The sequence below is a fragment of the Equus asinus genome, chromosome 10 (assembly GCF_041296235.1).
Source record: "Equus asinus isolate D_3611 breed Donkey chromosome 10, EquAss-T2T_v2, whole genome shotgun sequence".
NCBI lineage: Eukaryota > Metazoa > Chordata > Mammalia > Perissodactyla > Equidae > Equus > Equus asinus.
Genome location: NC_091799.1, coordinates 95,711,477 through 95,726,322, shown reverse-complemented (window position 1 = coordinate 95,726,322; position 14,846 = coordinate 95,711,477). Strand labels below are relative to the sequence as shown.

General features: G+C 38.3%; 1 protein-coding gene and 1 long non-coding RNA gene across 3 annotated transcripts in view; one reads left to right on the top strand and one right to left on the bottom strand.

Annotated features, from left to right (window-relative positions):
* Window positions 1-14,846, top strand: part of FBXL7 (F-box and leucine rich repeat protein 7) — a 379,233-nt gene that overhangs the window by 266,360 nt on the left and 98,027 nt on the right. The gene's annotated exons all lie outside the window — the stretch shown is intronic.
* The window catches only part of LOC139046442 (uncharacterized), a 37,607-nt gene continuing 30,775 nt past the window's right edge, over window positions 8,015-14,846 (bottom strand). The window contains exon 3 of the long non-coding RNA XR_011506531.1: window positions 8,015-14,843. This is a non-coding gene — a long non-coding RNA (uncharacterized lncRNA). The remainder of the gene's footprint in view (window positions 14,844-14,846) is intronic.

Genomic DNA, 14,846 nt, shown 5'->3' with positions numbered 1-14,846 from the left:
TTAATTTTCCAGATAATTGCTGTGGTTCCTCCCCATCTCTCCATTAATACAGCCCAGATGGCAGAAAAGAGGTAGCAAAGAGTAATGGGACCTTTGAGATGGAGGAATAAAACAAGATGGCTATCGTGTTGAAGGCACTGGTGCCATGTCCTGTAATTCTTCTGACCACAGGCTCTAGCAAACCAGTCAGTCTGCTCTTGTTCCTCATGCTCTTGGCAGACCCTAAGCTTGTCATTTGGAGAGGCTGGTGACCAAACATATCCGTCTTGAAGGACACAGACACCCCCAGACTTGCCAAGACCCCTCCACTCTGCTGAGTGGAGACTCTCTGCTTTGCTCAAGGATGATGGAGAAGCAAATAAAAACCCCTTAAGCACTTCAAGCTTTTCTTTTCTCCCAATTCCTCTTTTCCTTTGGGTTAACTTAATTTCTTCCATTTATGAAACTGACAGTTTCTCCACATTGTCTTGAACTTTCTTCAGCACTGATGAATTAACTTTTTTATTTTTATTATATTATTATTGTTTTTGGTGAGGAAGATTGGCCCTGGGCTAACATCTGTTGTCAATCTTCCTCTTTTTGCTTGAGGAAGATTAGCTCTGAGGTAACATCTGTGTCAATCTTCCTCTATTTTTTTGTATGTAGGTCACCACTACTGCATAGCTGGTGAGTGGAATAGGTTCACCCCCAGGATCAAAATCTGTGAACCTGGGCTTCCAAAGTGGAGCACATGGAACTTTAACCACTCAGCCATGGGGCCAGTCCCTTTCACTGTGTATCTTGTTTTTTTGTTTTTGTTTTTGTTTTCACTTATGGTACATGTGAATGTGTTACCTATTCAAAAAATAAAGTTAAAATATTTTTAAAAATCAAAACAAAAATAGACATCAGTGCCTTAAACAAATGCTTCATCCACATTCTCTCCAACAGCAGAATTTTGAAGGTCTAGCAAACATTTGCTCTTCTGAGAGAATGTGGTTGACATGGTTATGTCAGAACTCTAAATAAACTTTTACCTCTCACTTTGCCTGGTCACTCTCGGGAGAAATGAAATTCCTGTCTGCAAATGAGGATTCTGACCTAGACTGATAGATTGTATTAATATATAGGCCTTTATGGTTCAACATAGTGTGTTGAGACTTCGCTTTTGCCAGAGTTTATTGCAGATAATCACACATTTTCCCGCTTACTGACAATCAAGTGGACTGGGGACTCGTTCATAAGATAAGCAGTGGAGGGTTGGCATGCGCTCAGCACTGGCCAGGCAATTGAATTCAAGAGTGAACAAGACCTTCACTTTGCCCCATGGAGCCCCCAGTGTAATTAAGGAGACAGCAATCTAAATACACAACAACAGTGTGCTATCACAGGTGAAATGCGTAGTGCCGTACAAAAGGCAGTTGGCTATAGAGTTCTGTGGGAAGACAGGAGAAGGAGCAACTATCCTTGCCTAAGACAGATCAGGAAAGAATGTGTGCCTGTATCTCATTCCCATCAGAAGTGCAGTAAAAGATCTGTTAGGTGCCTCCCCATATCCTCTTGGAAAAAGAAAGTCACAATGCTGAATGTGTCTCAAATGCTTGAGGAAAATTGTTCAGTGTACCATCATAGAGCACTGTGTGGATTAGCCTAAGTCCTCAGAAGGTGTAGTCTATTCTCTTGGCCAAACATACCCTCTCAGAGCTTCATTGGGAGGTCATGAGAAAGTTGACCAGCTCTAACCGGGGCAATGTGTTTCTTCCCAAATGTGACTCTCAGCAATTGAAATCACATACTGTCATAAAGTTCTTTGGTTTTCTTTTTCATTTTGTTTTTTGTAATTGCTAACCATTGTACAACAATCTTTGAACAAGCTTCTTTTTGAGTCAGCTGGGAAACAAAGATTTTGGGAAGGATTCTGCCTGGCAGTGAGCAGAAAACATTTTAATAACAACACCTCATTCATTTTTGTAGATTACTGGAAACAGAGGGATGAATACAATAAAACCAAGAGTATGTTGGTTGTGTGGTAGGTATTATCATACTGAATATTGCAAGCAGAGGAAAAGAGCAAAAATAAATAAGTGGGACTACATCAAACTCAAAAGCTTCTGCACAGCAAAGAAAACCATCAACAAAGTGAAAAGGCAACGAATGAATGAGAGAAAAGATTTGCAAATCATACATCTGATAGAGGTTAATATCCAAAATATGTAAAGAACTCATACAACTCAATAGCAAAAAACAATCTTATTAAAAAATGGACAGTGGAACTGAAGAGACACTTTTCCAAAGAATGCAACTGGCCAACAGGTACATGAAATCGTGCTCAACATCACCAGTCATCAGGGAAATGCAAATCAAAACCACAGTGACATATCATCTCACATCTGCTGGAATGGCTGTCATCAAGATGACAAGAGATAAGTGCTGGAGAGGATGTGGAGAAAAGGGAAACCTTGTGCACTGCTGGTGGGAATGTAAAGTGATGCAGTCACTATGGAAAACTCTATGGAGTTTCGTCAAAAGATTAAAAATAGAACTACCTATGATCCAGCAATCTCACCTCTGGGTATATATCCAAAGGAAATGAAAACCAGATCTTAAAGAGATATCTGCACCCCCAAGTTCATTGCAGCATTATTCACAGTAGCCAAGATACGGAAAGAACCTAAGTGTCCATCAATGGATAAATAGATAAAGAAGACGTGATATATATAAAAAATGGAATATTATTCAGCCATGAGAAAGGACATCCTTCCATATGCATATGAATGGACCTTGAGAGTATTTATTATACTAAATGAAATAAGTCATATAGAGAAAGACAAATACTGTATGACATCACTTGTATATGGAATCTAAAAAAACTGATCTCGTAGAAACAGAGACTAGAATAGTGGTTACCAGGGGCTGATGGGGGGGAGGGGGAGGATGGGAAGATGTTGGTCAAAGTGTACAAACTTCTAGTTAGAAGATAAATAAGTTCTGGGGATCTAATGTACAGTATGGTGATTATAGATAATAATACTATATTGTACTTGAAAGTTGCTAAGAGAGAGTAGATCTTAAATGTTCTTACCAGAAAATAGAAAGGGTAATTATGTAAGCTAACGCCATGGTGGTAATCATTCTGCAATGTGTATGTGTATCAAATCAACATGTTGTACACTGAAACTTACAGAATGCTGTGTGCCAATTATATCTCAATAAAACTGGGAAAGAAAGAGCAAAAGAAGATCAGTGTTTTTCACTGCTAATCAAGTGATGTAAAAGCAGGTAGCTGGTGGGTAAGAGGAATCCACACCTTTTTGCAGTAGGTATCACATCCACCTTGCATCTCAGTCACATGATGAAGGAAGACACGACCCAAATGAAGCAGAAATAAGCACAGTGTTACTGAAGGTAAAGCTACTCATATTGTAGGTGTTGTCTTCGTGAATTGGAAACAAAAGACAGAACATAAATTTCTATTAAGTGAATGACAGACAGGACTAATAGGCTTAGAGAATTCATGAAAGAAACAAACCAACCCTAAAAAATTGAGTGAGGAGGGAGTGGTAACTAATATTGATTGAGCTCCTACAAGCAAGGCACTTGGTGTAAATCATTTCACTTAATCTCCAGAACAAACTGAAAAGGCAAGTACTTTATCATTATTTTATAGGTGAGAAAATGACCACTCAATAAGGTGAAGTATATTGCCAGTAAGAAGTAAGTACTGAAGGTGAGCTGGTTAGGCCATATCTAAACATACCAGCATCTATGGACCATTGTGCTTAATGGAGCTGTGTTCTGGGTGTTGTCACAGAACTTTATGAAGGTCATCAGGCTAATGTCTTCAGCAGTCCCTACGTCCAAACCTGAAAGTACACTTTGGTCAAATAGGCCTCATCAGAAGATGCACATGGAAGTAACTGTTTTCAGCAATGTGTCACTCAGGGCTTTCCAGAGAACAGAACCAATGGGACTCTGTTTATAGACACACATAACCAAGAGTGTTTTGTGTGTGTGTGTGTGTGTGTGTGTGTGTGTGTGTGTGTAAAGAGATTTATCATAAAGAATTGGCTTACGTGATTGTGGAGCTTGGCAAGTCCAAAATTCATAGGGCAGGCCAGCAGGCTGCAAACTCAGGCAGGAGTTGATGCTGCAGTCTAGAGGCAGAATTTCTTATATTCTGGAAAACTCCAGTTTTTACTCTTAAGACCTTCTGCTGTTTGGATAAGGCCCATGTATATTAACCACATCTACAAAATACCCTCACAGCAATACCTAGATTAGTGTTTGATTAAATTACTGAGTGCTATTATCTAGCAAAGTTAACACATGAGACTAACCATCACGAGGAATTTAAGTTATTTCCACTTACTAGAATAAAGGATAGTACTAACTTGATGGGTAAGGCCATAGGACTAATATACTTAGGAGAATTGCAGAGGCCACATATATAAAGAACTTTTAATGGAAAGCTCATTGTAAATGCTGTATAATGAAGAATATCACTGAGCCAAAAGTACAGCTTTCATTTGACAAGAAAAGACAAGACATGCCATTTCTAGTGTAAAGAATCTTCTGCTTTGTAGGTTTCTGTTTATCCACTGATGGAATTCTCCATCTTGGTATCTAATGAAATAAACAAGCCAGAGTTTTGAAATATTCTTTCCTGGCATTAGAAATATTCATTGAGAGAGGGGACAAGGTGTGTGTGGATAGGTGTAGGAAAGGGTTGAGCTCCTTATTTTGGGCTGTCTTCTCTGAAAATGTCTCTTGCTGTACCTACTTAACAGTAGAAGATTCTAAACCCAAGTGGTCCATATGATAGCCTCATTCCATATTTCTTCAGGGGGTTGGTTTTCCACCATGATTACTAATACTTTATTGCATTTGATGATCTCTTTGAGAGAGATGTATTTATCTCCATTCTATCCATGAAAGTCAGAGATGCTGGGAACTTCAAGTGAGCAAGGCTTAGCCTGATGAAGTATTGTTCAGCTCAACAGAAAAAGAAAGCTTTCAAGATGACAGAAGGCTACACACATGTGATTAAGTTTCCCCAATTCCCAACTTTCCCTCACCCTTCCCATTCAATTCATTGACAAGTCCCCTTGGCTCTAAAATCTCCAAAATCTATCTTGAATCTGAGTACGTCTCACCATCTCCTCTGTGAGAACCCGCTCCAAGAAGCCATCACCCCACCCCTTCTTCGGATCTCTCTTCCTCTATTCTTGCTCCAAACAGTCCTTTTTCGACCCAGCAGCCAGAGTGACACTTTAGAAGCATAGCCAGATCATGTCAGGTCCCTCCTTAAAACTGAATCCAATTGAGGTAAAATCCTTGCTCCTCTGCATGACCGAGGGGGATCTGTATGATCTCGCCCACCTCTCTGAGTCCAGATGTCTACACTTATGTCTGACTTTCACCCTCATTCACTGCCATCCAGCCATTTGTCTCTCTCCCTTGATCATGGTAAGCTTGCTCCCAGCTCAGAACATTTGCACCAGCTTTTCTTTTTTCTTGATTACTTTTCCCTCCAGAGTTTTACTTGACTCTCTTTTTTTGGCTTCAACTTAAATATCTCCTCCAAGTGGCTTCTTCAGCCTTCCTAGTTAAACTAACACTGCTCTCAGCCAAGTCTTTCTTCAACAAATTAGCTTATATTGTTTTCTTCTTAGCACTTACCTATGTCTGAAATCATATTTTTTAAATTTGTTGATGGATTTCGTGTCTATTTCTCACTCCTTAGGGGAAAGTGAGACCCTTGAAGATGTGGAATCCTCTAGTTCTTGCTGTATCCTCAGAGCCTTGACCTGTACCTAACCATAGTAGACATTTGATGAATATCTGTGGACTGGCTGATTTCTACCAGTTCTATGCTCAGATTTGGAAATTAAAAATATTTGACCAACATTTTATCCCTAAATATACCATGAGTATAACCCTGACCCCTAATCTCGTAGATACTGATCTATGTAAGAATGGTCTGGGTCAGATAAAACTTGACTTGGGTATTTCCCACAATCACTTTGCCCTCTTCTTGAATACAACATTATGTTCTCCACGCTTTTAAAAAAAAGAAGAAAAAAAAAAAAGAAAAACTGTAGCAAATGAGTGGTTGAAGAGAATTCAGTCAATTTGTATGAATCCAAGCATCGATTACATTGCCATAAATTTCACATTGAATTTGGCGATTGAAATTGCAGATTATGCCAGATTAAATAGTCTTTGCTTCTCATATTTGTCTCTCTCTCTTTTTCTCTCTCTCCTCCTCCCCCTCCCTCTTCTCATTCTCTGTCTGCAATCCCATCGGCGATGTTTCAGAATTTGTCACATTTCATGCAATCCTGGGTGGGGAAATTCATTAGATGATCTCTACCTTTTTCCAGAGGCTTTGCTATATCCATGAGAAATAAGTAAGGTGGATGAATTTTAATAGCACCTATTTCCCTGGCTTCTGCATCTCACTTCATTACCCACATCCACAAACTCGTCCCTTGACCAGTACCAGGACGCTGTGTGAGGGGGGATTTGGGCACTCTAGTAGATGTGCAGGGGGTCACTCTAATAGGAATCACCATGTGTGAGGGACATGCCTTGGGCATTCCACAACAGCCCACCAGAACATCCCATACACATTCTTTATGTCATTCATAGAAGGGACAGTCAGTCTCTTCAATAGAATGGTGATAGCTCTTCTTTCTGAAACAGACATCACAAGATTCTTACCACCACTTACAATTATTTGTGACTGTCTCTTCTAACCCAAATATTAATATAATTGATCCTACTCTTCAGTATTGTTTGTTAACCACAGAATATTTCTGTTCAATTTATTTTCACTACAGCATTCTTATTCTACTTTACCACATTTAGAATAAAATTTTAAAAGTTGACTCTTAGTTTGCTGGGCTGCCATAACAAAATACCACAAACTGGGGGGCTTAAACAACAGGAATATATTTTCTCACAATTCTGGAGACTAGAAGTTCAAGATCAAGGTGTCGGCAGGGTTGATTTGTTCTGAGGCCTCTCTCCTAGGTTTATGGATGGCCGCTTCTCCTATGCCTTCACCTGGTCTTTCCTCTGTGCTGGTCTACGTCCTGATCTCTTCTTATGACTCCAGTCATATTGGAGTAGGGCCTATCTCCCAAAATGGTCACATTCTGAAGTATTGAAGGTTAGGACTTCAGTGTATGAATTTGGGGTGACACAACTCAACCCATACCACCTATATAGAGACTAGCATAGAGAAGCATATTGTGCTGAATTCCACAGTGTGGCTTACTATCTGCCGGCCCATGAGGAAGGGTGATCTCTCTTTTAGATGCTGAAATTTCACTCTTCCCAAATAGAAATCCATGCTCTTTGAATTTGGTAACTACAATACTCCACACTCTGAAGTTCTGTAGTAACTTAGTAAAGATAGTAAAATATCATATTGAATGTAGGAGAATATCATAGGAAAACATGACGTTTTAATTTTTATGGATTTTATACTTTTTATGGATTTAAGATCTAAGAGCCAAGTCTTCACTGTGGATTCATATAATGACATCTAATTACAAAGTTCTTGGAGAAACTATATCACTATACCCATTGAGCAGTTTCATAAATGGTTGGCGAGAGCTCCAAAGGCACGATTCGACACCTAAGGTCACTGAGTATCAACCGTAATAAATTCTAGGAGAAAAATAATCCATTCTGGGGAAAAAGGGTATATTTAATCATAGGATTTTAAAAAGAAAGCTTTTTTTTATGATAACTTAAATATTTGATGGAATTTACTAAATCATTCAACTTCTATGGATATAAAATAGATTTCTTTGCTTTTAGTAATTAATTTTAAATTGAGATAGTTATTTGAGCATTGAAGGAGATGGAAAGCTCACCTTCCTTTTTCAGACTATGGGTAAATAGAAGAGAAGATTGATTTTCATTGTACAGCCCTTTACATTTCTTTTTCAAGTTGACCAGCTCAAAAACCCTTATAATAACAGAATAAAATTTTACAAATGATAAAGTTCTTCAAAATAACCTGACCTAATCCCATAATCTATAGGCAGAGTAACCGAGACCCAAGAAAGGCAAAATGACTTAAGGAGAGATTGGAAAATTTAACAGAAATACTTAAAAATAAACCTGTTTAATTTGTTACAGTGATTCTTCAGTTGCTTGTTTATAGGCTACATAAACTAGTTGTTTTTATTCTCTAAAAGAATGTAAAGTCTGTCACTTTGGTGCTTGTTGTTTCTTTAGTCAAAGCAGAAAAATTAACTCCCCAGTCGCTCGCACTTAATGTGTTGATTTGTGTATGATTCATCTCAAAATTGCCTTCCCATGTATCTGCTTACAATAGCCTTGACAGATGTAAATACAAAATCCAAAATAAATCTCTAGCATAGCCTGAAAAAAGAATAGTGTAAATAAGTTAAAAATAAATTATTGTTTTAAAAAAGTTTGCAAAATCAGGGAGTTAGCAATGGAGGGGAAGGAGTTTAAAGATCTTGAGTGAAGAAGTGACATCAGACCAGCACTGTGGATTTAGCTTCCACACTGGGGCTCATTTGAGAGTGTGAGAACTTTGATAATTATCAGGTCAAGACTTCAGGTATAAAACAAGGGCTTTCCCCAACAAACTAGGACAAATGGTCATCCTATTCTTTAGGAAGATTAACCCAGCAGAGATCAGTGGGACAGACTGGACCAATCATGGGTTGGTAAGTGTGTCTCTCAAGTACACCAGCTAAAGAGAGTGGGAGCTTACATGTGCCCAGAAGCATCTCTCTCCTTGGACAAATGACAGGAGCAGCCCAGAGCAAGGTAGATAGTGATTTGCCATGTGGCTTCCCCAGTCCACCTGTCTGGACCAAAACGGCCCACCCGTCAAATGTGTACTGTCCTCCACGGCTCCTTCTATTTCTAAATCTATGGCATGATTGCATTTCTAAATAGTAAAGAATATATATTATAATGAGAAACAAAAAGTGAACATTTTGATGAATTGAGACACACCAAGTTGGCATGAGGCATTGGGCCACCCTACCTTTAGAGATCCTCCAGTGCTTCAGCTGACCCCTCATCCTGCGTATCCAGGGAAGGGGAGGGCCACAGAGAGGGAAGAACTGTGTTCCTAGAAAGCCCAGAGAGCTCACCTGGAGAAGCAGGAAGTAGCCCACACTGGCTGGGGGAGAAAAAGCAGCTACACTTACCAATGGGCAAAATTCAGTACATTCTGCTAAAATGTAGGTCAGAGTGTTTAAGTGGAGTTCTCTGACAATACTGCATATTCAGCATTCCTGATTAGAGAGTTAAATTGCAAACTGGTTTTAATCAAATTCCCCCTAACTGCAGCTATTGACTTTTGCCTCCAACACTCATCTTTTTACATTTCTGAAGAAGGTGTCATAAATTGAGCTTCCAAACTCTAAAGGATTATTTCCAGAAATATCTCCCACTTATTCCTTATAATCACAAAATATACAGATTTCTAGTAGCAAGGCACCCCCAGAAGCAGTTGAGAGCAATATTTTTGCCAGTGGTTGGCAGTAACACCCGAGACTTATAACATTTCAACAAATCAAAATTACAACACAGTCCATTCTGAATCACAGGTTGTCCGGGGCTGAAAATTGGCTCCTCAGCTCGGTGAAAGTGAAGACTGAGCTATTAGGTAAAGAGGACTCTGACCATTCACTAGGTCAGCCTGTGACCACAGCCCAGGACTTGGCAGTTGAGACAAGACAGCCGTTCCAGGTCTGTCAGCAGCAGGGGGCACATCTGTGCTGGAAATTACTCACACACTCCTGAGACTGGATCATTTGTTATTTTCCATTTTTTCCAAATAAGCTGAAACGTGTGTGTGGAAGTGATGCTTCCCATTGAATCCATGATGGGCATTTTTCTTCAGCATTCCTTCACTGTTTTTCTCAATGTAGCATCAAAATCGGAAAATCTCCTCTAGGTCAAGTGTTTCATTTACACTCATCTGTTTTCATATTTGAATGGAATAAGATGAACTCCTGAATGTATTTAAAATATATTTCCAGTTGTAAAGCCTACCATATCCAGCCATGGACTTATGATGGTCAATGATAGCTTTTCCCAGAGTCCCATCATCACACTCAGCCTGGACTTGCATCTCTCCCATCTTCAACTGACACTGTGGGCGTGGCTATGTATTTCCCATAGTATATCCCTGCTCTGTGCAGTGAGTCCTTCAGTACCTATTAGAGGGAAAGATGGCTGGCTGGGCTCTGAGAATAATGATGGACATGACATAGCCTCTGCCCCTTCTCTTTCCCTAGTCAAACCCAACACATAAAGAAACAATTAGAGCTTGATAAATTATGGTATAAGAGAGATTTGTCCTAAGTGGCCAGTTCCCAGTGGTAAGTCCCTTCACCTGAGTTCCCCTCGTAAGTGAAAGCTTAGATGCTCCAAATGAGCAAGGGCTTGTGTGTTTTTGTATTCTCTTGTGTCACCAGTGCTTAGATAGTCCCTGACACATAGTAGGGACTCAATTAGAATTTAATTACAGCACTACTTGTGAGTGTGGTTTGTTTTGTTTTGTTGACCACTGCCCTTCAGAACTCATCTAGGCAGCTCTTTAAAAGTCTGCATGCGTTAACTATATCATTTTGCCTATCCTGGACTTCTGAAGACAACTGGCTATTATTTTCACCTAATAAACCATGCAAACCCCAGACATTTTCCTTAAGTGGAACTCACAAAAGGAATTGCTCTACCTTAATATTAAACCAGTCTCATGGATTTAACTATGCAGAACTATTTTCTTGCTAGTGGACAACCCATAGTTGTCATCATATGAAGTTGCTAAACTTAACAGAAATGTTGTGTATCAATGTCTCCATATCACAAATATCTGTATAATTACGTATTCTAAAGCATGATGGTGTATGCATATTTTTTGGATGGCTTATGCGGATGGTTATTTAAATGTTGAACTTCAGAATTGCCTGTGGTTCATCCTCATCCTTCAGAATTTTCAGACTACCCAGAGGTTGCCCTCTACTTACTTTATCAGACAATGATCGTGGTGGTTAAGAGCTTGGGGTCTGGACTGGAATCCTAATTGCTTACCTTCTTTAAAATTCATTTTGTCCTAAAGAAAAAAGGAAAAGGAGGCCACTAATAGACTCAACGTCATAAGGCTGTTAGGTGGATTAAATTTGATGCGATATATAACGATTTTAGCACAGGGCCTAATACAGAATGAACACTCAGTAAATATTAGCCATCAATATTATTATCACTAGAGTCTCAAAGAACTGATAGTATTATTAGAATAATCATTTATGCATATAAATGCTTTATACTCCTAGAAACTTCAAATCATTTTAAAGAAAAAAATAGCTTTAAATATTTTGATGGAAAAGCAATAGCCAGTCTATCACAAAAAAGGACAGAGACTAGGATTATTCAATTAAACAACAAGTAGAATTGAGGCATTCAGCTGAAGTGGGAGGGTAAAAGATGAGAAAAGATGACTTGAAAATAACTTTTATTTTCCATAAACGAGGAAATGTTACATGCCCATTTGAAACACAGTATCTAAGTATTACTATATTTTTATCAGCCAAAGCTGCAAATCCTGACTTTTTCCCTAATGTCATCAATGACATGTGTCAGTCAAATGTGCAACACACATACGTGATTCAGGATCTCCAGAACTTCTTTGGAAACACAAGATATTTTGTTGGATAGTTTAGCAGATAGCACTCTAGTCCATTTTTGTGTAATATTTATTTTTTTATTTAAATACATATCAGTAAACAAATCAGACAATAATGATCCATTGTTTTCATGTATGCAAAAAATAATAGAGGTAAATATTTTAATTTGAAGTGTATTTCTTATTGCTTAATGTTTTCTAGATCTCTCTCACCACAAATAAGGTGAATAAACATGTATCATTGAATAATAATCACAATGAACTTTATTAATGCTATAAAAAGAATAATACATGGACCACAGATTTGAACATATTAATGTGAATACCATGATGGCAGATTTTATTTGCATCATTAGTTTATCCATCTTGGATTTGTTCAGTGGATTTGTATAGTTCACCTGCCACTATATTTTTCTTTTATATCACTTATCACAACTGAAATGAAATAATAAATTATAGCGATGTTTGTTCCATACCTCTCCCTCTCCTCCCAACCCTATAATCCAAGGGGCTGATCTATCTTGTTTATTTTGTAGTTCAGTTATTTAGCATAGTTTCTGGTACGTAGCAGGCATTTAACAAATGTCTCTTAAGTAAATGATCAAACAAAATATAGATATGGAAACATGACGTCTGCATTTTTACCCTCTCCATCCTTCCTAACAAAAGAAAACACAAAATTGATCCTTAGGCAAAATAAAAGAAATTGCAGAAGTATCTCTAAATTTACAACTCTACATACAAGAAATTATGATCTTCCCAGTTATTGGCCATACTGTTAGTAGCATTTGCTCATATGATGGGATGCAAAGATAAGATAAGCCAAGGGCTTTGTGCCTTCCACTGTACACTGTAATTATAGGGATATTTTTGCTGTAAGATAGTGATCTTTCCCAATAAGTCTTTAAGATGTGTGTATTAGTTTGCTCTGGTGACCATAACAAAATAACACAGACCTGGTACCTCGAACAAGAGAAATTTATTTTTTCATAGTTCTGGAGGAGGGAATTCCAAGATCAAGGTATCAGCGGAGTTGGTTTCTTCTGAAGCATCTCTGCTTGACTTGAGGCTTGTGAATGGCTACCTTCTCCTTGTGTCTTCACATGGTTTCCCCTATGTGTGTGTGTGTGTCATAACCTCTTCTTCTTAGAAGGACACCAGTCATATTGGATTAGGGGCCACTGTAAGAACTCATCTTAACTTAATCCTCTCTTTGAAGACTCTATCTCTAAATTCAGTCATATTCTGAGACCCTGAGACTTCAACATATGGATTTTGGGGGGCCACAATTTATCCCATAACAATGTGGTCATGAAAATCTTCCATGACTAGATTGTTTTGAGAAATGCTTGGTGAGACCACATTTAACAGATCCCTTTAACATGCTACCCTGTACTAAGTATCTCCAAGAAAAAACTACAGGATGCTGGCTTTGCCAAGACAAAAAAAACCCTCCTCCACCCCACCCCAATAACATATACCTTCAACACTCCAGATCTCCCCTTGCCAAGTTGGAACACCCACTTGGCAAATTGCAGTGGTGGCGTAGCACTGTGCTGGCAGCCGTGCATTTGTGTGGCTCTATTGCAGAAGGCTGCTGATCTATCTGACCCTAAGCAACCCCACTGAGAAGTCCAGTCTCTGATGAGCAGTAGTTTCCAACTCTGTAGCATCTCGAAAATATGTTCTTAATTTGACACAGGACTTTTCTTTGTACACTTAATAATTCTTCACTAAATTATGACTTTCCCTTTTTTCACAATACCAACCCGTTGGTATCAATTTTTCCACTTATTTCCTCACTCCAGTTTGAAGTTATTGTTGGAATCTTTCTCTATAACATGTTTGCAGCTAATTATCTCATTGTTTGCAAAGAATGAAGAAAGGAAGAGATGCAATGAGATGCCTTTTGGAGGGAAGAAAACAGAAATGTACAACTCTGAATAGGGTTTCACTGCAGAATAGCTGTCCAACCTCCATGGAAACAGAATTCTTAAGGGACTTACTATACAGGGAGAGTTGCTAAGCTCTTTAAGACATTAGTGCCTTCGATAACGATGTTAGCAACTTTCTCTGAATGAGTGCATATTTACAGTGGGTCCTTAGCAGAGTAGGGGCCTTATGAATTAATCCCTATTTAATGAGAAATAGTTGAAGGTGATGAGAGTTGTGTGCTGCTGGTGGGAAAACTCTGCCTTGATAGATTATTTTTGGAGCATTAAAGTCTACTCAATCAAGACACTTGACTATTTAGGACAGGACAATTTTGTGAGAGATTGAAATAAAATACAGGATTTATACTCAATTATTTTCATCACCTATAAAATGTCCTGTATTTGCTTTAAGGGTTTTAAATTTTCGCACTTTCTTGCTTTCATCAAATCTCAGTAGCCTGCACTAAATCAATTGGCTGGATATTGAGTTTTGGCTGAAGGGTGTTTTTTAGTAAGGTGACAGCCAATGGCTGCAATTGAGAAAATGTAATTTATTTTAGATTAATTTGTAATATATGTTTCATTTCAAACTGTCTTGAGAGAGCTATGAAAAGATGCTTATATGTGGAAAGTGCTGTTGGATTTTCACCAACGCAATGCAAATTTTCTGCCTCTATCTCAAGACTTAGATATAAAGCATAATTAAAACGTTTTTAAAGGTACTTGGAAATATTTGAATGTTCAAAAATAAATTATTGTAATAAAACCTATTATCATTTCTCTATACTTGATATTATCATCTGATAGAAAGTACTCAGAAATTAACTGGTGGAAATATATCACCAAAATAACTTACTACCCTCTTAACTCATCTACTATTCTATTCTGTTCTTAGGTATGCAAATAAAAAGTGTTTAATTCCTTAGGGGGGTTTTTTGGCTATAAATTTGAGAAAGCCATGAGTGTGTGAGAGTGAGTGGATATGGTGAAGTCCATCAGCAGAAGGATTTCTTTTCTTTTTGGATACTGGTGGCCCTTCTCATGCTGTGAGCATCCTGTGGCCTTTTGCACCTGTAAGTGACTTGCCTTCTCAAGTCCAGTGAAGGTGCAGTTAATTTATTTATTTAGTTAATCTTTCCTGGCCACATTTTCCTCGTCTTTGAAGGAATAGATGGAATTATTCAAGACCATGCCTCAGTGTGGTCTTCATGTTCTTCACTGTTTTGCATCAGCATCCATATCTA